Source organism: Dermochelys coriacea, chromosome 8, assembly GCF_009764565.3.
Source record: "Dermochelys coriacea isolate rDerCor1 chromosome 8, rDerCor1.pri.v4, whole genome shotgun sequence".
NCBI lineage: Eukaryota > Metazoa > Chordata > Testudines > Dermochelyidae > Dermochelys > Dermochelys coriacea.
Genome location: NC_050075.1, coordinates 60708830 through 60731272, shown reverse-complemented (window position 1 = coordinate 60731272; position 22443 = coordinate 60708830). Strand labels below are relative to the sequence as shown.

Genomic DNA, 22443 nt, shown 5'->3' with positions numbered 1-22443 from the left:
ATGCAAAGGAGAAGCTGTAATATTTGCTGGATGCCAGTAGAGTCTTAAAAGTTTCATCTAAAAAGAACTGAGATCAAAACAGACAAATGAACAAGCAGCTTTACTGGTCTTATTTCATCCAAGAAAAAGGTTCTACGACATGTCAATCATCCTTCTTATGGTGTATACACTGGTGCATTGCCGAGGAACATAGAGCAAAAAGACTCACTCCTGCAATGGGCATCAGAGCTCACTCAGTACAAGCTGTGCCAGCATCATGGGCTCAGAAAGGACAGACCATTAATGATGTAATCTGTAAAGCTGTAATGATGAAATATGTAAAGCTGCAACTCGATCATCACTGCATACATTTTCCAAGTTTTATAAGATAAATACTCAGTCATCAGCTGCTACATCTTTCTTCTCAGTGACATTATTTGTTCTTTCCCTAGGAAGTCTGTCACTGCTGAGAAAATCACACGCTGAGGATTTATGGAACTAGCCCTAAAAGAGAATGGGAGAATTTGTGGTTGCTTATCTGAAAATTTTCCCTTCTTCAAAGGGAGAGGTCCACAGATTTGGCTCTCCCTGAAAAAGGGAGATCTGTTTAACTTATGATTAAAGTTGTCTGTAGTAGTTTAATTTTTTTCTTGTTGATCAGAATGTTCTCTTGTTGAGTATTATTTTTGCAATGTTCAGGACCAGAGAATGGTGGTTTGTTTCATAATGCAGAACCAAGAGAGCTTTGGAAGCCTCTCAAAACTGAGGGAGTCTCTGGAAGGTGGGAGCTAGTCCCTTGTCAGCTGTCCAATCAACTTTGATTCTGTACCCTACGTCCGATTGGACAGGATCCACACTGAGGATCTGGGCACTTACCCCTTTGAAGAAGGGAAAATTTTCAAGTAAGCAACCCCAAGTTGTCCCATATCACAAGAGAGTATGTTCCACATACACTATATTAAATGCTGAGTTCTTAAAGAGAGAACACAGAGAGACTGCTGATTGCGATAAGAGCCTTCATTTAAAGTGTTATGAAGGATGATCTTAAACACATTCCCTTTTCTTTTTACTGCAACAGAAACTGAAGAAATTAAATTACATGTTTAGAATGAATTTGCTTGGGGAAACTAATTCTACTGCTCATAGGAAATGTTTCAACAATTTATCAAAATATCATGAATATATATGATGAATTTACTCACTCTTGGAAACTATAATTGGACCAACCATTTCATAATGATATGATAGTGATGAAAAGCCAACATATGGTTGTTTTGTTTGTCTTCAGATAAAAACCCATTTTTGCTTCATGGAACAATACCAGAGTGAAAATAATTTTATTGTAAATCTCAAGTAGAGAAGCTGCAGTTTGGTAATTCAGTAATTTTCTATAGCTCAACTCTTAAGAGACTCATTACAAGGAAGGAACTTAACATGCAGGATTCTTCAAAGTTAATATAAGAAATGCATTAACTTGACTCAACATAGTTCATTTTACAAACATTCTTTTGTTGCTGTTGTCTAAAATGAAGAAAGCAAAATTTCATTGCTTCATTTACATGGTACTTACAAAAAATATAATAGGTTGCTCATTCTCTTCCAAGGATCTCAAAAACAGCTGTGCAAAATGTTCACATTGAAACATCTAACCACCCCTCATCTGGTCCTGCATTTTGTTGAAACTCAGGCGATGTTTGTGGACAAACTTTACTTTACTTTACTAAACCCAGTTTGAGAGAATATGGGCTGGATTATGGGTATTTTAAGGCAAAGGACCCCATTGCTTTTCTCAGGACTACTTACATTGTAGTAAGCAGTAAATAGTAAGTAATACGTGCATAGTAGTAAGCAAGTATTCGTAAATAGTTGGGTAGTAAGATGCTACCCAATATGGATAAGGGTGGCAGAGCCCAAAGCATGAAAATCTCTTTTTTTTTTTTTGATCCTGAAAGTAGGTGAAACTGTCAGCAGTTGTGATGGAGTTTGGAGATTCATTCAAATGACAAATCTGTCTATATGATTAATCCATACATCATGGCTACCTGAGAATGAAATTTGTAAGATATAACTATTATGGGTAAATAATCAAGATGGTTTGTATAAAAACTCCTGTAAAGGAAAACCTGCTGATCCTTTTACCCAGTCCACTATTTTATCCACTTGATCAAACTCCTCTCTTAATTACTGTCTCACTTGGATTTATACTTTCTTTGATTTAAGGAACACTGGTTTTTAAAACTTTTTTTTTAAAGACTTCATTGTTTTGGAAATATTTAAAATGTTTAGCCTATTTATTTAAAACTCTCCACCTCACAACTTCCATGGAAGTTAATTTGACAGTATGTTACAACTAATGTGTGCCAACTTGTTTTAATATCATAATACAAATTAACTAGTCCTTGAAACTCTCTGGGTTGCCTTTGTAGTTTCCAAGAGTTCTGCAACGGAAAATATGGACATGCTAAAGCTGGATTCACTTTTCTTTAAAAAATGTTTAAAAAATAATATAAGAAAATGAGTCTGCAAAGTATTCAACTTGTTCATTTCCTGTATGCCTCATATTTATATTGCCTATGTCTCCTATTAGTTCTAGATATGTGGTTTACATATCAGTTTGCCAAGTTATCTACAGGAAACTGAAGTTTCTCAGTTTTCCTGGCTATCACACTGTTTACAAATAGGTTTTGTCTTACACAGAACAGTGACATGAAGTGCTCACCAACCAATCAATATTTCACATCTAGGGCCCTTCTAAAGCCCACTGAACTCAGTGGAAAGACTCACATTGAATTCAGTGGGCTTTATATCAGGCATTTAGTGGAAGTAGTACTATACTATAGCTTCAAACAAAATAAGACACTAATGTGTAGATTACTTGGTTGACACAATGGGAAAGTTTATTTCTGTACTGACTATTTAGAGCATGGATACTCCTTTTACATTTCTTGATTTTTCAAACATTAAGTGAATTACCCTGTTTCATAGAATTACTCATGTCCTAAGTGCATAGTTAGCTGTCTGGTGCAACCTGTGTTAAGGTTTAGAGAGGATAATGGTGATTTCTCTTAAGAGCAGCAACAATTTTAATATAAAAATGTCAGAAATAACAGTCTGTCTAGCTCTTAGTACTCTCTAAACATAAAATGAACTTCAAAAATCTCTCTCCATCACAAAATGAAGATAACTTTTTGGGGATGTTAAAGCTACCAATTACTTTCCCTTCTATTCTTTTCTTCAGTATCATACCTGAGAAAGTTCACCAGAGAAAATTATATATATATAATTTAACAAGAAGTAGGGGTCACATTTGACCGTGTGTCAGGTCTTCAGAAGAATTGAAGAATATTCCAGGAAAGTTCAACAGGTTATCTGAGTACCAAGATAAACTATATTCCAAAATATAAATGGAGGCAGTTTTACTTCCTGTCTGATTCAGGTTTAATAGAAGTAATTTCCTTTATCGCTCCATAATCTGCTGTATATTCTTTATGAAGGAGAGGCTGGCTATCAGAGTAAGCTCTGGATTATGGGGTAAACCACATACCTGCCAACCAATAGCAGTCCTTCATTATTCGTTAATCCCAGCACTACTAACAAGTGGCTTCAGAGGTCAGGAGTTAGGGTAATATTTCTTTTCCACATATTAGGAACCAGCCTGCTCTGAACTCAATTTGCAAAGAGGGTCTGATTATCATGAAAATCTCACTGGTTGCTCCATGCAATAGTGCACATGGGGCTATGACCTTAACTTAGCCTGAGAAAGGCTGGAGGCATAGCTGAGTAGATTCTGGACTAATGCAGGGCATCTAGGGTCTTAAGTTTATGGCCCCGCTCCAGGAAACCACTTAAATGCATTGTCATAAAAATAAAGGGAAGGGTAAACACCTTTAAATCCCTCCTGGCCAGAGGAAAAACCCTTTCACTGTAAAGGGTTAAGAAGCTAAGATAACCTCGCTGGCACCTGACCAAAATGACCAATGAGGAGACAAGATACTTTCAAAGCTGGAGCGGGGGAAACAAAAGGTTCTCTCTGTCTGTGTGATGCTTTTGCCGGGACAAGAGCAGGAATGCAAGGTCAGAACTCCTGTAAAAAGTCAGTAAGCAATCTAGTTAGATATGTATTAGATTCGGTTTTGTTTAAATGGCTGATAAAATAAGTTGTGCTGAATGGTATGTATATTCCTGTTTTTGTTACGTAAGATTTTGTCTAGAGGGATTCTCTATGTTTTGAATCTGATTACCCTGTAAGGTATTTACCATCCTGATTTTACAGAGGTGATTCTTTTACTTTAATTAAAATTCTTTTAAGAACCTGATTGTTTTTCATTGTTCTTAAGATTCAAGGGTTTGGGTCTGTGTTCACCTATGCAAATTGTTGAGGATTTTTATCAAGCCTTCCCCGGAAAGGGGGTGTAGTGCCTGGGGGGGGGAGGAGACGTTTCCAAGTGGGCACTTCCCCTGTTCTTTGTGTAACACTTCAGTGGTGGCAGTGTTTAAACTAAGCTGGTAAGAATAAGCTGAGGGGGTCTTTCATGCAGGTCCCCACATCTGTACCCTAGAGTGGGGAAGGAACCTTGACATGCATGCTTAACTTTAATCATTTGGGAAGTATCATTGAATTAATGTACTTTGCTGGATTGGAGCCTATGTGAGTTGGGTTAAACCCAGGACATGAAAGACTGCTCTCTGGATCTGAGCACAGAAAGGGACAGAGGTCAGTAACAGCAGAGGGCAGCTGTTACTTTCTTCCTTTTTGCTGCTGCCAGATCATATTACCTTTACCAATTAACTTTTTTGAAGTTAAAGGTATAATAAAGTTGGGGCCACTTGGCCAAAGGATTTTAATGTCTGTTTCCATTCTTATGGGCTCCCTGCCATTCACAAAAGATATAAATTCTAAATACCCATCAAGTAAACACATGACAAACAATCAATTGGGTATTGTGGGATCAATACTTTCCCAGATGTAAATTTAGTGAGATAGAAGTTCTAAAGTATTTTAAAAATTGTCTCTCATTTTCTCCTGCAACCATAAATTAGAGAGTAGTCGAGGAAAGAACAAGTTAAAAATTACTTAGACAAGTTAGATGTCTTCAAGTCAGCAGGGCTTGATGAAATATATCCTAGAATACTCAACGAGATGACTGAAGAGGTATCTGAGCCATTAGTGATTATCTTTGAAAACTCATGGAAGGCAGGAGAGATTCCAGAGGACTGGAAGAGGGCAAATATAGTGCCAATCTCTAAAAATGGGGATAAGGATAACCCGGGGAATTATGGACCAGTCAGTTTAACTTCAGTACCCAAAAGGATGATGGAGCGTATAATCAAGCAATCAGTTTGCAAACGCTTAGAAGATAACAAGGTGATAAGTAACAATCAACATGGATTTGTCAAGAACAAATCATGTCAAACCAACCTAACAGCTTTCTTTGGCAGGGTAACAAGGCTTCTGGATGGGTTAGATGAGGTATATCTTGACTTTAATAAGGCTTTTGATACTTTCTCGCATGACCTTCTCATAAACAAACTAGGGAAATACATCTAAATGGAACTATTATAAGGTGGGTGCATAACTAGTAGGAAAACCATTCCCAGAGAGTAGTTATTAGTGGGTCACAGTCAAGCTGAAAGGGCATATCAAATGGGATCCCATAGGGATAGCTCCTGGGTCTGGTTCTGTTTAATATCTTAATCAATGATTTAGATAATGGCAAAGAGAGTACACTTATAAAATTTGCAGACGATACCAAACTGGAGGGGTTGCAAATGCTTTGGAGGATATGATTAAAATTCAAAATAATCTGGATGAATTGGAGAAATAGTCTGAAGTAAATATGATGAAATTAAATGAGGCAATTCCAAAGCTTTCCACTTGGGAAAGAACAATCAATTGCACACATACGAAATGGGAAATGACTGCCTAGGAAGGAGTACTGCAGAAAGGGATCTGGGAATTATAGTGGATCACAAGCTAAATATGAGTCAACAGTGTAACGCTGTTGCAAAAAAACCAAACAGCATGCTGGGATGTATCCGCAGGAGTGTTGTAAGCAAGACAGAAGAAGTAATTCTTCTGCTCTACTCTGCATTGTTAAGGCCTCAATTGTAGTATTGTGTCCAATTCTGGGTGCCACATGTCAGGAGAAATGTGGACAAATTGGAGAAAGTCCAGAGGAGAACAACAAAAATACTTAAAGGTCTAGAAAACGTGACCTAAGAGGGAAGACTGAAAAACCTGGGCTTGTTTAGTCTGGAGAAGAGAAGACTGAGAGGGGACATAACAGTTTTTAAGTATATAAAAGTTTATTACAAGGAGGAGGGTGAAAAATTTTTTTCCTTAACCTGTGAGGGTAAGACAAGAAGCATTGGGTTTAAATTGCAGAAAGGGTAGTTTAGGTTGGACATTAGGAAAAAACTTCCTAACTGTGAGGGTACTTAAGCACTGGAACAAATTGTCTATGGAAGTTGTGGAATCTCCATCACTGGAAGTTTTAAGAACAAGTTAGACAAACAGCTGTTAGGAATGGTCTAATTATTACTTAGTCGTGACCTGAGTGCAGAGAACTGGGCTAGATGACTTATTGAGGTCCCTTCCAGTCCTACACTTCCATGATTCTATGAATCCTGTCAGTGACAAAGACAAACAGGGAAAGAAATAAATCATCTTATCTATAGACAGTAGGCATCCAAGTTTTCATTTAATTAAATTTTATAAACAAATAAATGAATGATACGGGAGTAACAGCAAATGGAGAAACAAATTGAAACAATCATAGACACTGAATGAAGAAACCAAAATTAAGGAGAGACAAATTATGATTAAGGCTAGACAGATAATATAATAGCCTACTTCTGAATAGTTCAGCAAATTGGAAGCTTAGTGTCAATTCAGTTAGATCATTTTTCTGTATCATTCTTTGTTTATCCACATTCTTATGATCAAAGTTTTGGTCATCTGAATGTTTAAGATTAATGAATTTCAATCTTGTAGCCAAAATTAATTCATTCAAGAAACCTAAAATGTACTAATTAAAAATCCATCCATTGGTACAGAAACAGTTTAACTCTTCCATATAAAAGGTCAAAATATATATCAAGAGGATTGTCATTAAGTCGCTTGAATGCAGTAGACAATGATAAAGCTGGCACTATGTACTTGGATCACGATACCATAATGAATAATCAACATAATTTATTAATATTACAGCACCATGGGCTCAGTGCTGTGCAAGTACATAAGAAGACACTATCCTTGATCAAAAGAACTTGTCACCTTCACCAAGTGAGTGTAATAATCATTTTGCAATGGTCCAAGTTTTGTTAGTTTTCTGCTACATGAACTAATTCATAGCACCAGAATTGAAGAATTTCAGCATGAATTCATTTCGTTCTTGATTCACTGAGCCTAATGAACTCTTTCCTTAGGATAAACAGAGCTCTGCTAAAGAGTATAAATCATCTGAAATAGTCATTTGATGTTGTTTTATTGAGCCTTTCACAGTTACAGGTCACAGGGACAATACCAAGAATGGAATTCTGTTGCTACAAAGGTTTTCTTTCTGTAGTCTGGGGACCAAAATTTACTTCTCGTGCTAACAGAAGTATGTATTGAGGGTAATGGAGCTGTGTCTACCTACACCAGATTATCAGTATGGCTCTGGGTCTTATTTGAAGTAAGCATGTATTCACTATTCTTGATTCATTTCAGAAAAAATGAAACAAAGATTACACATATTTGTTGTACTGAAAAAATATTGACTACAGAATTCATTTGAAAATTACTGTTATTATTTTTTTGTAGACCTAGAAAGTATTCTCGCATATAATTTATTCCATGTTTTAGCAACTCAGGGTCATAAATAAGAATACCAAACATGATGCATGTGTACCATTAAGAGCTTATTTCTAGGATGAAGACACTGTCAATGTGGAAGCAAAACGTGCACTTTTGCTCAATTAGATAATGCAAATCATGAAAAACAATTGTTCATCCTACGCTTGCTTCAACATCATTGCTGACCATTTACAGAGTGGAAGCCTGCAACTATTGTTTTACTAAAGCTGTCCTTTCCCAATGTACCACAATTACAGAAACACCTTCGCTAAAGAACATGTTACTGATTGACAGTATTTTACTGTCAATTTTACTGAGCTGATTTTACTGATAAGTGTTATCTGAGTGTTTTGAAAGCTTTGGGGATGTTAAGCTGAACAAGCCTTCTCTCATTCTCCTGGGACATGAAACGACATTACATCTTGATTAAGATTTTTCTTCTTCAGAAGTTCATGTGTCTTGTATAATGAGTAGGTTTAATTACACTGAAGAAGAAGCTAATCTCTCAGGGTCTGAGCACGCCAGGGGGCTGATTCTTGTCTCATGCACACTGATGTAAATGAGGAGTAACTGAAGTCAGTGGAATTAATCCAGTATAAAACAGTCGTAAAACAGAGAAAAAATAAACTCCTGGAGATTAATGTACGCAGCTTTTGATGTTTGGGTTTCATCTAAAGGAATATAATTTGTCCATGAAAGACCAAATGCTCTCTACTATTTGCACTGTACTGGACAGGAGGCATGGAAGGTAGATGGGAAGGATCAGTGACTGCAACTTATTTCTTCTTCCCCAAGCCTATGGAAGTCCTTCTTCAGGGCTACTATTAAGTTGGGACTCTGTGTGCAGGACCACCCATATCAGTGAGCAGCCACTGTGCATGGCTTGTTCCTCCGTGAGCCTGGTAGATTTCCAAGTCTAGGATCAAATGCTGGTACAAACCCCTTGATCTTTCTAGAACCTTTGGAGAGAGAGGTGGGGAGCAGGAGCAGAGGGAAAAACAGGAGCAGCATCGATCGCACATGGCTAAGAATGAAATAGCTGTTAAATGTTTAAAATTTAAGATTGTTTGCTTCTAGCAAACTCCCTTATTCCTTCTCTCTTTCTTTGTATGGTATTTTTTATAATGTCTAAATGGCAGTATATGTTTTTGTTTGGAAAATCAAGACAACTTAGTTGGTTGCTTTTAGCCTTTAGATTTTGGTGTTAATATTTGAATCTTTTTATTTCGTATTAAGTAAGAACACAGGACAAAGAATGGGGTGGGAGGGGGGAAAGGAGGAAAAATAAAGGCAAATGCTGCTTCTGCGACCATTGCATTCAGTTACATTACTGCAAGATCTCAGGGATAATATGACCTAATTAGCCATCCTGGATCCTGGAGCAACCCTGGTAGCTCTCTGTGGATTCTCTGAAGAAAACGAATGTGTTCTTTGGTTCATAATTCTCCGAGGCTTCAGTTCAGCCAGGCATGTAAGCATGCTTAAGTACATCCTGTTATCTCCCACACGGTTAAATTTAAGCATGTGTTTAAGTGTTTTGCTGAATTGGGGCTCAAGTTATTTACCATTTCTCAAAGTGTATACCTGGCAAGTTAATTTTGACTGCCATTTTAAATGGATTTCTGCAGGGTTGAGTGGAGTGGACTCAGTATAACTTTGTGAAAAAAAACATTCTAACTAAGTTTTCAAGATTAACTGGTGTCCTCGCGTGACATTTAAAAACCCATTTTTTAAGGCACTTTTAAACAAAGATATACCTTGCCCTTACCAACTGGAACGCATTTCTCTGTCAGAATCATTTTTACAAAGCATATATAATGAGTTCCTTAACATGGAAGAAACATAGGATAGACAGGACTTTACTTCAATTTTGAAATTTCATTGTCTGTCAGAGAGCCCACCCCTTTTTTCTTTTGGCTGTCTCAGTATTTTTGTCTGCTGACTAAACAAGACAATCATGCATCAGTTTACATTGCTGATTTTAAAAAAAAGTTACTACAGAGAAAAACTTTAACAGTTGATGGTAATTTTTCAACAATCTAACCAAAAATGTTGAATTTAAATGTCTGCTTTAAACCATGCCCCGTATGACTGAAAATTGTTACAATTTAATGGCTGTCCTTGTGAAATGAATTTCAGTCCAGTACGCAGTGAACACATATCAACATCACAACAGTTAGTACCCTTGTTGCCAGTCCAAGGAGAGAGACTGTGCATTGAATAGGCTTTGAAGACAAGATTACCCTCAAGGGCACTTGCTCCCATAAATCCTCCTCCTAGTCAAAACTGAGGAAGAAAGGTTAAGGAGCTGAATTTTTCAGAGGTAGGATCCAATTTCAAGTGCCTTGTTTTTTGGATGTCCAAATCACACCCTTATCCTGCAAACACACACTTACACACACACACACACATATATATATAATCTGCTGAACTTTGCTCACCTTATGATTCTACAAATGCTTATAAATGTGCATATGTTTACTTGGGGGGGAAAGTTAAACCTCTGTAGGCAGGATCAAGGCATAAGACACCTGCAAGTGTCTGAACTTGAGCACCTCCAAAATGATGCATCCAGAATTAAAGGCCACAACTAGTCAATGCATTCCTCTGTTGAAAGTTTCTCTTTTTTCTCCCCACTTCAAAATAGTGAAAGTGATTGGGACTCTTTGCGAATGAATGCCCTTAATCTTCTTCATTCAGAACCACAAAGCTGTGCCTGAATGATACGTGCACACAGGATTTTCAGTCTCTAAAAATTCCTTTGTAGTAGGGCCTTTTTTTTTTTTAAAGAAATTATTCTTGGGCAGAGAGTTTTGTATAGCATATCCCAGCAGGATGGAGAGAGGGATAATTTTTAACCATGGTGACTATTCAACATTAATGTAGATTCAAAGATTATAAGGCCAGAAGGGATCACTGTGATAATTTAGTCAGATCTGCATAATATAGGCCATAGAATTTCCCCCATAAATTCCTGCAGTGAAGGGAATTATTTTTTCACTCCTATAGGCCAAACCATGACCTTACTTATACAAGTGTGTTAGAGTGTGTAGGGAAATGAGCTACATGCTCACAGGATGAAGGAAACTTGCAACTGTGCTGTTTGCACAGAAAGAATTGTGCAGCCATATTCCCAGCTTCTGCACTAGGCCAATGACAGAGCTGGGACCAACATGCATATGGAGATGGAGATTCATTGCAACAGGGGGTGGTCATGCAAATAACCTTTCTATGTAGGAGTTCCACGTTGTCCCAGTGAAAGGGCACTGTGACAGTTGTAAACTGCTCTGCCAGTACAGTTGGAGCACCTACCATCTGTCTGGAATGCAGTGCCCAGAGAGAGGTGCATTGGTCAGCTGATCCCAGACAACTCCTTGTCACCAGTACAACTGAGAACCATAAGTAACAGAACGCTTGGCTGAAGTGTACATTGTGTGACACACAGAGGGTCACAGTGGGGTGGAGGGAGGCTGTATAACAAGAGTGGCAGGCAGTGGCAGTGTTAGGTGACCTAAGGTTTAGTGGATCTCAATACCAAATATGGCAGCATTACTACATCCAGAAAACCAGGGAAGCCCCTTCCTCTCCTTATGTATACAGTGTGCACTGCTGACCCATGATATTAGGTTATGCTCTAGCTCTGTGTAAGGTAACATTATTGAGCCCTATAGCTTGTGCCTGAACTGGAGTAAATCTTTCCCATCACAGGTTATATATTAAATAGTTGATGGCTATTACTGGATAAATTAAGTTATACATCTGTCTTATGCTTCAGTGCTCTTTTAACAAACAAATTCATGAAGTTATCAATATTACTTATTTCTGTATGTTACCTGTCACAAATGTGGACTGGACCATGCTTGATGAAAGTGCAAATAGAAGTGTGTTACCCTCCAGCCCAGGAATGCAGTATCTAAAGTCCTGTACAGTGCAGGCTGAAAAACTCTGATCTTTTGTTTTGAGTCCCACAGTTGTGGTAGATGATGGAATCTTAAATGGCCAAAAATACAGTTTTTATGGTTCAATCACAGTATTTGTCTCTTAGCCACCTAAATAGAGGCATACAAAATAAAGGGCCACCTAATGAAGACAATGGAAGAAGTTCCATTGACTTCAATGGGCTTTAGTTCAGGCCCAAAATGAGCCTTACAGTACTTGTATTGGTGAAATAAAAGTTTGACACAACTCGACTAATGAAGAATACACTAAGCTCCACCATAGCTATATATACTACTAGTATTCAGTGTAAGGTAGCCCAATGTGCAGCAAAGCATGGGATGGACTAAGGTCTAAAATTCAGTGTAAGAAGTCTTTAAATGTTTGATTTGCAGATAAAATGAAGCACCTGTCTTGGGTTCAATTTGGGCTTCTATTACAAAGTGTCACATGACAGATATGTGTTCTACATGAAACTTGTATTGAACTCCCATTTAAAAAAAAATACAAACAATATACAAAAAGCCAAGGAGAGGCCTCCTTGCAACTAGAAGAGACTGTAGGTGAAAAGGTAAAAGTTGTTAGAGGGTAAAAGCTTAAAATGCTGTAAATGAAAAGTTTGTCTGTCTCTCTGAGTGAATAGATTTTACATTTGACTTAGACACTTGTTGGTTCTTTTTTCCTTTTATCAAAGGATAATATCCTGAGATTATTTGAGCTCTAGGGGAGGAAGGAATTTACATGGAGGAAGGCACGCTTTGTTTGTATGTCTGCATTTGCTGTCTTTACCTTAAAGATGATTGTGTGTGATGCTAAGCAACAAGGTACCAATAGTAACAGAAGGACTAAAGTAGCAGGGATGTTTATTTGGAAAATGACTTTAGACATATATCTTTTTAAGAATATTTATTGCATAAAGTTAGTGGTCCTCTTATTGCTCTAAAAAGAAAAAACATCAATTAATGGTGGAAGGGAAATGTGACCCCCAAATTTGCTTGACATTTAGTGCAGAGTTTTGAGACCACTTCAGTGGCAACCTTTAGGCAGGCCAAACATTTCTATTCCTCTTATGATGACTTCTTAAAATGTTTGCAGTGTATTGAGTTAGACGTGAGGCTGATGCCAACTTCAGAGCCCACTGAAGTCAGTGGCAGTCTTTCTGTTTATTGCAATGGGCATTGGTTCAGGCCCTGGGTGTAGGAGCTAAGACAGTGAGGTTGTGCTATATGCCTATGACTTGTGACACTTTGGATGTGTGTTGGTGCTGACTGTGTGGAAAACAGCAGGAAACAACTGCCCTGGGGATTATTTTTGTGAGTATAGTTTCATATCATCTTCTACATTGCTGGCTGGAATTGTTGCATACATTATATACAATATGCCCTAAATGTGGATGTCCCTTCATGCCAGGAGAAGACCCAGACTGGAACAATATCATCATGCTTCTTTAAAGTCGAGAAAACAGGAGAAGTATTATGGCAGAGATTTGAGTAGGCAATCTAAAGGCAACATTAAACTCGTCTGTAACTGTTCTATTGTGTGATGCCATTTTCTTTGTTACTATAGAAACACTCTAAAATATCAACTATTTTTAGTTATGTATTCCAAAAGTAAAATGGCCAGGCAAGTTACTAAAGTGCCCAAAAGTACCAGAAAAACAAGGCTTGTAATGCAATATTTCAACTCTGATTTTGCTAATATTATGAATATCAGATTTTAGTGTAACAATCCCAAAGTGCTTTTATGTACATGGAGCAACACAAGAATTATAGCTGTAACTACTTTATTTATTATAACCTAGAATCTAAGGTACTACAGTTAATGTTGTCAGTTAAGGTCCAAACACACCTCTCATTTATACAAGTGAACTCAATTGACGTCAAATGGGTGTGCACCAGTATAGTGGAGAGATGAATGTTGATCTCTCTCTCTAGATATAGATAGTTTTACAGTGGAATTAATGTTCATCTTTAGATCTAAATACAAATGAAACCTACTTAATCTTTTCATTTCAGGTAATGATATTTTTGTTAAAGCTTTATTTTTATTGTATTGCTAAATGAACAGTTTATCCAGTTTCCTAGTACATGGTTATTGCAATGCTGTTTATTACCTTTTCCTCCTGAGGTTAAATTTTGCCCTCAGTCATATCCCTGAAGCCCTGTTGACTCCCATGATTATGAGTGTATGGGGCGTAGGGGAATAGAATGAGGACTTAGAATTATAGATCACAGTGACAGTACTATGAAGAATTCAACCATTTCTGTTTGATCCTATGTAGTCAATGGTGCTATAACCATCATCCCATTTTATTTCCTTGTGATTTGTTTTCAGTGTATTTTCCCAACCAAATTTTGCTCTCAATTACACCTAAGCAGCTCTATTGTACTATACCACCATTAACGCTCAAATCTCAGCACTCACTGTGGAGCTTTCAGCTTTCTATTTGCTTCAATCCAACAACAGCTAAAGCATAAATAATACCTTAAAAGATGTACCTCTGTGACTGAGAACCTGTGCTGGGTTTAAGTTGAGGCTCAGTTGTCTTCAGCCTCTCCTTGGAGCTCTTCTTGGAGATAGCTCACAGAAAAAGATATTAATTGGAATTTGTCTCAGAGAAAGCAAAGTTCATTGAATGGAAATAGAGAATTAATGGAAATAAAGGTAAATTGCATAGCTGTCTACCACAATCTAAGCTTTGGTAGCGTAGCTATAGAGGAAGGTTCTTTTATGTAGCAGGTGAAGTTTAAGCAGTAAAAGTATTTGAATCCTAGATTCAGCCAGGACCCTCTTGCTAATTTGCATCCAGTTTTCATGTTTATAGATGATGACACAGCTGGTTGGAGTGCCACATGTGTTGCTTCACATAGGACCAACCCTCTTTTCCTTCCATCAATATTGCTAAGGAGTGGTCCTATTCATATGATGTTCCTCCTCTGCTTGATGGCATGTAATTGTTAGCAGGCACTCCAGCAGGCAAATATATTGGCTGACATTTTGATGTATATGAACTGCCAGAAAGTGCCTAATCTACTGTAGATATATTTTTTCTACTGCTGCTACTACTTTTCTTCAGAAAAGCAATGAAGTTGCTCTTTTAGTTAAAGTAGGAGAGCAGGGGTCTGCTTTTTCAAACCTATGTTCTAGCCCCAAGGCCCGTTAGGTGACTTCCAAGACATCTGTGTGTGCAGCACATGGATTTGTTACAACAGGAGGAATGTAGAGTTTCTATGTATGATCTTTTTTCATAACTATTCTGCAATGAACATTTAGATCTGCATGCAAAGCTTTCCAGAGTCTGGCATGGTAGGATCTGGGTTTTTAATTCAAGCCAATTCACAGATAAGATCCATCTGTAAAATTTCGATCCTGTTTACACTCCAAACTTCCCCAAAGATCCGGATTATTCAGATCTGGAGTTTTGGTTCACAGCCATCTCTTCTCAATGCAAGAAGAAGAGCATTTTTCTTTAGTACTATGTGGAGATGTTCATAACACATAATCATAAACACCTTGTTTAGAAACATCAGTTTAATAATCTTCCCATAATTTACACTGTCATGTATTGTTCAGACTGGGGAAACCATAAACGAGGATGTCCCCAACTATATGGTGGAATAGATCATCTTAGTCATGATGGAGACAGAAATGCTTCCGTGCACATTTCAATGTAAATTTTGCATTAGTGTTTTACACAGATATCAGACCTCATACCAAAGTAGACTATAATTTTTTACCCTGATTTTTATCACCACAGTGAGGCAAATTATATCCTCAAATGCATGCTTTGATTTGTCTCTTTGAGTTTGATATCAAAAAGAGAAGAGACTATGCTTCAACTTATTGAAAATGTTTTCTTGGGTTTTATTATATGGATTTATAGTGAGATTTAGGGAATCCCTCTTTCTTTTTCTTTTATTGCTTTCATGATAGCAAATAAACATTTTAAAATCACTCCTTTGCCTATATTCGTATAACTTTGAAAAGAACAGAGGGTGTTAGTACATGCTCATTGGCTTCACATATGTTTTCCTTGTGGGAAACTCACTAGATTTAAAAATAATTAGCCAAAGGTATTTGTTTTTCCCCTGAAAACCATTCATGGAATCACACATGATAGGAGTCCTTGTTTTACATGAACACTGGAAATAAAGTAGGTTTCAAAGAAAACAATAAAAAGCCGAAGAAGCTCATCTCCACTGAGGAGAAAAAGGACTTTGGGGCAAACAGGAAATCGGGCTTTCATCACAATATCAGAATTTAGACTCAACTCAAGCATGCAAATTCAAATCTTTTCACAAAGAATTAATTTAAGCAGGATTCAAGAATGACCTTTTCTCTCCCCCACTAATGACCATGAATATTTACCAGCAATGGGACAGATCTTCATCTGATGTAAATTTGCATAGCTCTAATGGCTTCAGTGCAACTACACCAATACACAAATATACCAATGTGAAGCTAGCCCAATACACTCGTTTGCAGTAAATTTAATGATATTTTAAGTGACTTTAGTGTATTTTGGAAAGAGCAGCTTTGTAGAGCTGCAACCCTACATTTAATTCATTGACTAGATATCGTACAACACAGCAGCAACAGCACAATCTTTTCCATGTGTCTCAATTAGGCCTGAGGAAATGTTGTTCCATGGATCCTAATTAAATGTAATAAAGAAAATTTTGATTTTTGGCACAAGCCATATTTGTGCTCATTTTGCTCTCTAATAAGCTTGAACGTTCATCCCAAGAAAAGTTCCTATTGTACTTTTAAGGGAAATGATCAATTTTCACTTTATTGATGAGCTACATAAGTTGTTGCCCCAAGGAATGGTGACTACAACATGCAACACATGCAGCTAACAAAACCAGTGTACATTTGGAATAATTGCCAAGTAGTATTAACAGGATATTCATATGGAGGGGGAGGGGGAAAGGAACATCTCATGAAGAAATGTGCTCACTGTGTTGCATAACAAACTCGAGACTTTTGTATTTTGTTTGCAAACTGTTTTGCAAGCAGAAAAGACAACAAAATTGGACCTATTTAGTATTCACTCAGCTGTAATCTCAAGCCTGACTTTGCAAGACCACTAGTAAGGAGAAGAAACTAGGGGGAGTGCCTACAGAGCTGGTTTCTGAGTGTGTAGTACTCCCTACATGCTGCCAATCATCTAGGATTCTGGTGTAATGCAGCACTCACAGACACTCCCTGCAATGGGGATGGTTACAATATTTTTGTTCCTACCAATATAAGCAGGATTAGAACCAGCTCTGTAACCTTGAGGTGAAAAGAAAAGGAGTACTTGTGGCACCTTAGAGACTAACAAATTTATTAGAGCATAAGCTTTCGTGAGCTACAGCTCACTTCATCGGATGCATTTGGTGGAAAAAACAGAGGAGAGATTTATATACACACACACAGAGAACATGAAACAATGGGTTTATCATACACACTGTAAGGAGAGTGATCACTTAAGATAAGCCATCACCAACAGCAGGGGGGGGAAGGAGGAAAACCTTTCATGGTGACAAGCAGGTAGGCTAATTCCAGCAGTTAACAAGAATATCAGAGGAACAGTGGGGGGTGGAGAAGAGTACCCAGAAGTCACCTACTACAGGACAGGCCCAACAAAGAAAACAACAGAACGCCACTAGCCATCACCTTCAGCCCCCAACTAAAACCCCTCCAACGCATCATCAAGGATCTACAACCTATCCTGAAGGACGAGCCATCGCTCTCTCAGATCTTGGGAGATAGACCAGTCCTTGCTTACAGACAGCCCCCCAATCTGAAGCAAATACTCACCAGCAACCACACACCACACAACAGAACCACTAGCCCAGGAACCTATCCTTGCAACAAAGCCCGTTGCCAACTCTGTCCACATATCTATTCAGGGGATACCATCATAGGGCCTAATCACATCAGCCACACTATCAGAGGCTCGTTCACCTGCGCATCTACCAATGTGATATATGCCATCATGTGCCAGCAATGCCCCTCTGCCATGTACATTGGCCAAACTGGACAGTCTCTACGTAAAAGAATGAATGGACACAAATCAGACGTCAAGAATTATAACATTCAAAAACCAGTTGGAGAACACTTCAATCTCTCTGGTCACTCGATCACAGACCTAAGAGTGGCTATACTTCAACAAAAAAGCTTCAAAAACAGACTCCAACGAGAGACTGCTGAATTGGAATTAATTTGCAAACTGGATACAATTAACTTAGGCTTGAATAGAGACTGGGAATGGATGAGTCATTACACAAAGTAAAACTATTTCCCCATGGTATTTCTCCCTCCCACCCCACCCCCCACTGTTCCTCTGATATTCTTGTTAACTGCGGAATTAGCCTACCTGCTTGTCACCATGAAAGGTTTTCCTCCTTCCCCCCCTGCTGTTGGTGATGGCTTATCTTAAGTGATCACTCTCCTTACAGTGTGTATGATAAACCCATTGTTTCATGTTCTCTGTGTGTGTGTATATAAATCTCTCCTCTGTTTTTTCCACCAAATGCATCCGATGAAGTGAGCTGTAGCTCACGAAAGCTTATGCTCTAATAAATTTGTTAGTCTCTAAGGTGCCACAAGTACTCCTTTTCTTTTTGCGAATACAGACTAACACGGCTGCTACTCTGAAACCTTGAGGTGAAGTTATCTATTCCATTACCCCTTTCAGGAATCCGGACTCCACTGATGGGCTTCTCTGTCTGAACCTAAGCTGTTGTATAGGTAATGTTTGTGTGTCTTGCCTGAGGTTATGAGCAAGGAAAGGCAATTAGGGATAGTCTCATCCTTTCCATTTCCCCCACCTATTTGAACATCCATGCTGGTAGTAACCATCTGTAGTGGGCAGCATGGAGAAGCACCTAGCTCTCTTATGCACATGCTGCCATTAGCAAGATGCTAGTAAGATAGCATGCTGCTGCTTTTGAGAACAATGGTAGGGTATACAGTGGAATACCTTATCCTTGGTATACATTATCCTTGGCCTCCATGATCCATAATGATCTTTGCATGCCAGTCAACTCAGAGACCCTCCTCTCGGATGCTACCATTCTGTTCCCACCACCAGTACAAACCTTACAGGCAAACTTTTGTACTAGCTACTGCTCACAATAATACAACAACATGGCACAAATCTGGGTCAGTCAGTGCAGCGGGTGGGTAGTAATTTCCCCTTTCATCTGTTATTTACAAATTGAGGCAGTGATTCCAGAAATTCTCAGTAATATTTTAAAAACATAAATGATAATGAAAGTGTATTTGACCTTTCCATCAGAGATCACCTGTAGGTCATCAGTCTTGTTTCTAGGATTTCATTCATCAACTGGGTGTAATAGCTCCTCTCTGTAGGGACTATTCCAGTGGCTCTCCTTTAAATGAAGATGTCAGCTCCCTGCCTCCTACTTGCATCTTTAGCAGCTCCAGTAATGTTCTGGTCTGGGATTCTCTGGAGTTCCTTACTAAAATTCCTCCAGCTTGATCCCTCTCAAGATTCTGCTAAATTACTCCTGCCAAAGCTGACTCATCCCTAGGGCTCAGGCTCATAAAAATGCTTTTGAAGAGCAAAGTTTTTGCCTTTGGAAATGGATCTGGTTGCATGCACCTCCCAGTGTCACTAGGTCACATGGCCATGATTCAGCTTTCATGAATGCAAAAAGCAATGTCCATTTTGCTTCCTCAGTGAAGGCTACAATGATGCTCTTTTTGCCTTCTGATTATATCCCCAAATTAATTGTCTTTGCACCCCAGAGACAGGACAACTCACTGAGGTTTAGTCTCCAGTATCTTCCCATCCCCCGTTTACTCCATATGCAGATTTGGCTAACCATGTTTAATTTACATTTGACAGAAAGATACACCTCTCATTGCCAGTCTGAAAGAAATCCTTTTGTCAGCACTGCCATAATACAGACTTTCAGGATATATTTTCATATATTTTCCAGTACATATACACAACTCCTTAAATATCATCTATATACATCTCATGCAATGATATTAATGACCGGCATGATCTTGGCTTTCGTTTAAGTTTTCACATGACAGTCTTTAGGGATAGATACTCTGAAAACAATCTATTAGGTATAGCGAGTTTGTCAGGCTTATTAGGAGTTGCTGACTCAGAGGAGTGAATCCTTTGCCAATAGGCACCGACAGGATTCTATGTCACAATCAGGTGTCAGGTATTTTTGAAAAGTTTTCACAGAGGATGATGCCTCTGCCACTTTCCCCCTTTCCAAATATTAATGCTACCCTGTCTGTCTCCCCACTAAAAATCCTCCACATATTAGCTCTTCACTTCCTGCACTCTTCCAGTTACACCAATTTAAAACTGTGCAATACTGTCAATATATGAAGTCATTTTTGGGAACAGTATATTAACATTTCCAGTCAAAGACAGCTAATATGCATTTGTTTACCCAGCGGTGTGTTGGTTATGGTCCTGAGTTATGGTTAAATGGGAAAACAAATGAAGAGATCCCCCAGTTCTTTCCCTTTTCTTTCTCCATCTACAAACACACGCACTCTGAAACACAGGGGTTATCATGGGCTAAGGAAGCAACAAGTTGTGTGAAGCAATGTGCCATATTAAAATATTGGCAGCACATCGCCTTTTCAGGGACCATTTTCCAGAGGCAGCAGTGGCTTAACTGAACATCCCAACACTATACTAACACCCGAATCTGATGTGCTTTGGGCCCTGTTCCATGTGCCTTGTGTGTCAGATAGGGCAATTTCCTGCAATATCTTTGGGAGATCTTACCATACTAAGTTGTGTACCATTGTGGGCCAGGGATTGCATGAAATTCCGTGGAGGAGGGTAACTGTCCTCCAGGAACTAAGAACAGTGCGGGGTGATTAGGTAAATTCATTCAAATAGTAAGACCTGCAGAGCAATACCACCACTTGGAGAGTTCACATATACTGGTTCAAACTGGATTATCCAGTGACCAAGAGACAAAGAAAGGACTTTTGGATATGTAGCCTGAGTTTAAACTGACTCAGGGCCTTCTTTCTCATCCAGCAGACAGGCACATTCTTCTGTCAAAGGGGGTCCCCAATCCTTTGGCCTTTGGCCTACTAAGGCCCCATAAGACTGATGGGTGATCTCTAGTAAGTTTTTAGCATGTGTATAGGAGCTTTTATTGGTTTTTAATATGTTTTCTCTGTAACACTTTCTCCTTAAGAATAAATGTGCTTGCTTATGCAGGGCTATGTGGTAACTAACAACTGCTAGTGATTAAGGCTTCAAAGAGAAAGCAAAGTGCAGATGTTGAACTGCTGAGGCAGTCTGACTTGCTGGGGTTATCACAATGAAGGCAGGGAACTGTGAAGTCTGGAAGAAACCCCTGTTAGGAGGGAAAGAGATGTGGGTTTCTGCCCAAGAAAAGGGATAGCTGGGGAGCCAGGAGCCTAGTGTGATGCCCTTGGTGTACCATGAGGGGTAATACAGGTGCAGTTGTCCTGAACTGTGCTACCTAGTATAAGAACTTCCGCTGATGTTGATACAATGTTGCACTGAAACTGTTAAACAGCTGATCATTCAGGGAAAGCTCTTAAGCACAGGATACAGGACATATCATATAGAACTCAATCCTTTAAGAGGAAAACATGGCCAACAAAGTTGCTGTTGTTCAGAACTAGATGCAAAACTCTTCTCTTTGACTTAGCTTCTATAAGCTCATGGCACACATAATGGACGTTCAAGACACATACAAATGTAGTTGCATCTATGGAAATAAAGAAACATTTCTTCTTGATGTTAAAGTCTGTGTAACATTTTCTTTCCTTTGAATAAATTCCTGAGCATGTGGGGGAAAATGCTGAGCAGAAGAAACAACAGTGAATGTCACTGTATTAAAGAAAAACAGTTCCCGCAGTATCTGTATTCCTTCTGAAAGTTTTTACTTCCCAAACACCAGAATGAAGACTTGGATTTTCCTTAAAATAATTACCTAGACTGACAAGACCTACTCCTAACTGAATGAAAGCAGTTCATGAGATTGAGTTAACAATGAGATGCAATCTGCTTGGATGATTCCCCACCTGCTTTGGAATCAAAAAGCCAGAAGGGGTGGGTTGAGACTAGAAGTTTCTTTGGCACTTTTGTGTGTCCTTGACATATGCTCTCATTGCCACCTTCCATAAATCTGATTAATTCACTTTTAAATTTGTATTCCAAGCACTATTTAGATTGGCCTAATATAATTTGTATGTCACCATCTGTGAAGAAAGATTATTAAACAATAAAGCATTGAGAGACAAACAGTGGGTGATGCATTGAGTCCAAAAAATAAGTGCTGAGAAGCTAGAAGATTTGTTCGACCAGAGTTTTTTAATTGTTTTAAGGTGCTGACTGTTACTGGAGATGAAGTCCAAGAATGAGAAAACATTTACTGATGCTGAAATATGAATTCTAGCTGTTAAGCTAATTATATGATGAATATCAGACTTTAGTTTCTTACATCCATGCTGTGCAGTTTTAATGCCTTGTTTCAGCTGAGCCATATAAATGTATTTCTGTTTTTATACAGCCTCTAGTTACAAAAGGAATATGCTTGGGTACATTTTTAAATTATACTTCATGGGCCTGATATTTTGCCCATTGAAATCAATGACAAAACTTCTGTTGACTTCAGTGACCCTAGAACAAGACCTCACCTGGATTAAAAGAGTGGTGT

General features: G+C 38.4%; 1 long non-coding RNA gene across 3 annotated transcripts in view; it reads left to right on the top strand.

Moving 5' to 3' along the window:
• Positions 1–22185, top strand: part of LOC122461270 — a 177193-nt gene extending 155008 nt beyond the window's left edge. For 2 of the 3 annotated variants that reach the window (XR_006283149.1, XR_006283151.1), the window contains exons 3-4: positions 20787–20875; positions 22112–22185. This is a non-coding gene — a long non-coding RNA (uncharacterized LOC122461270). Of the gene's footprint in view, positions 1–12920; positions 13066–20786; positions 20876–22111 lie in introns of those variants that run through there. The other variant, XR_006283150.1, reaches the window with a different exon arrangement.
• The last annotated feature ends 258 nt before the right edge of the window (positions 22186–22443 follow it).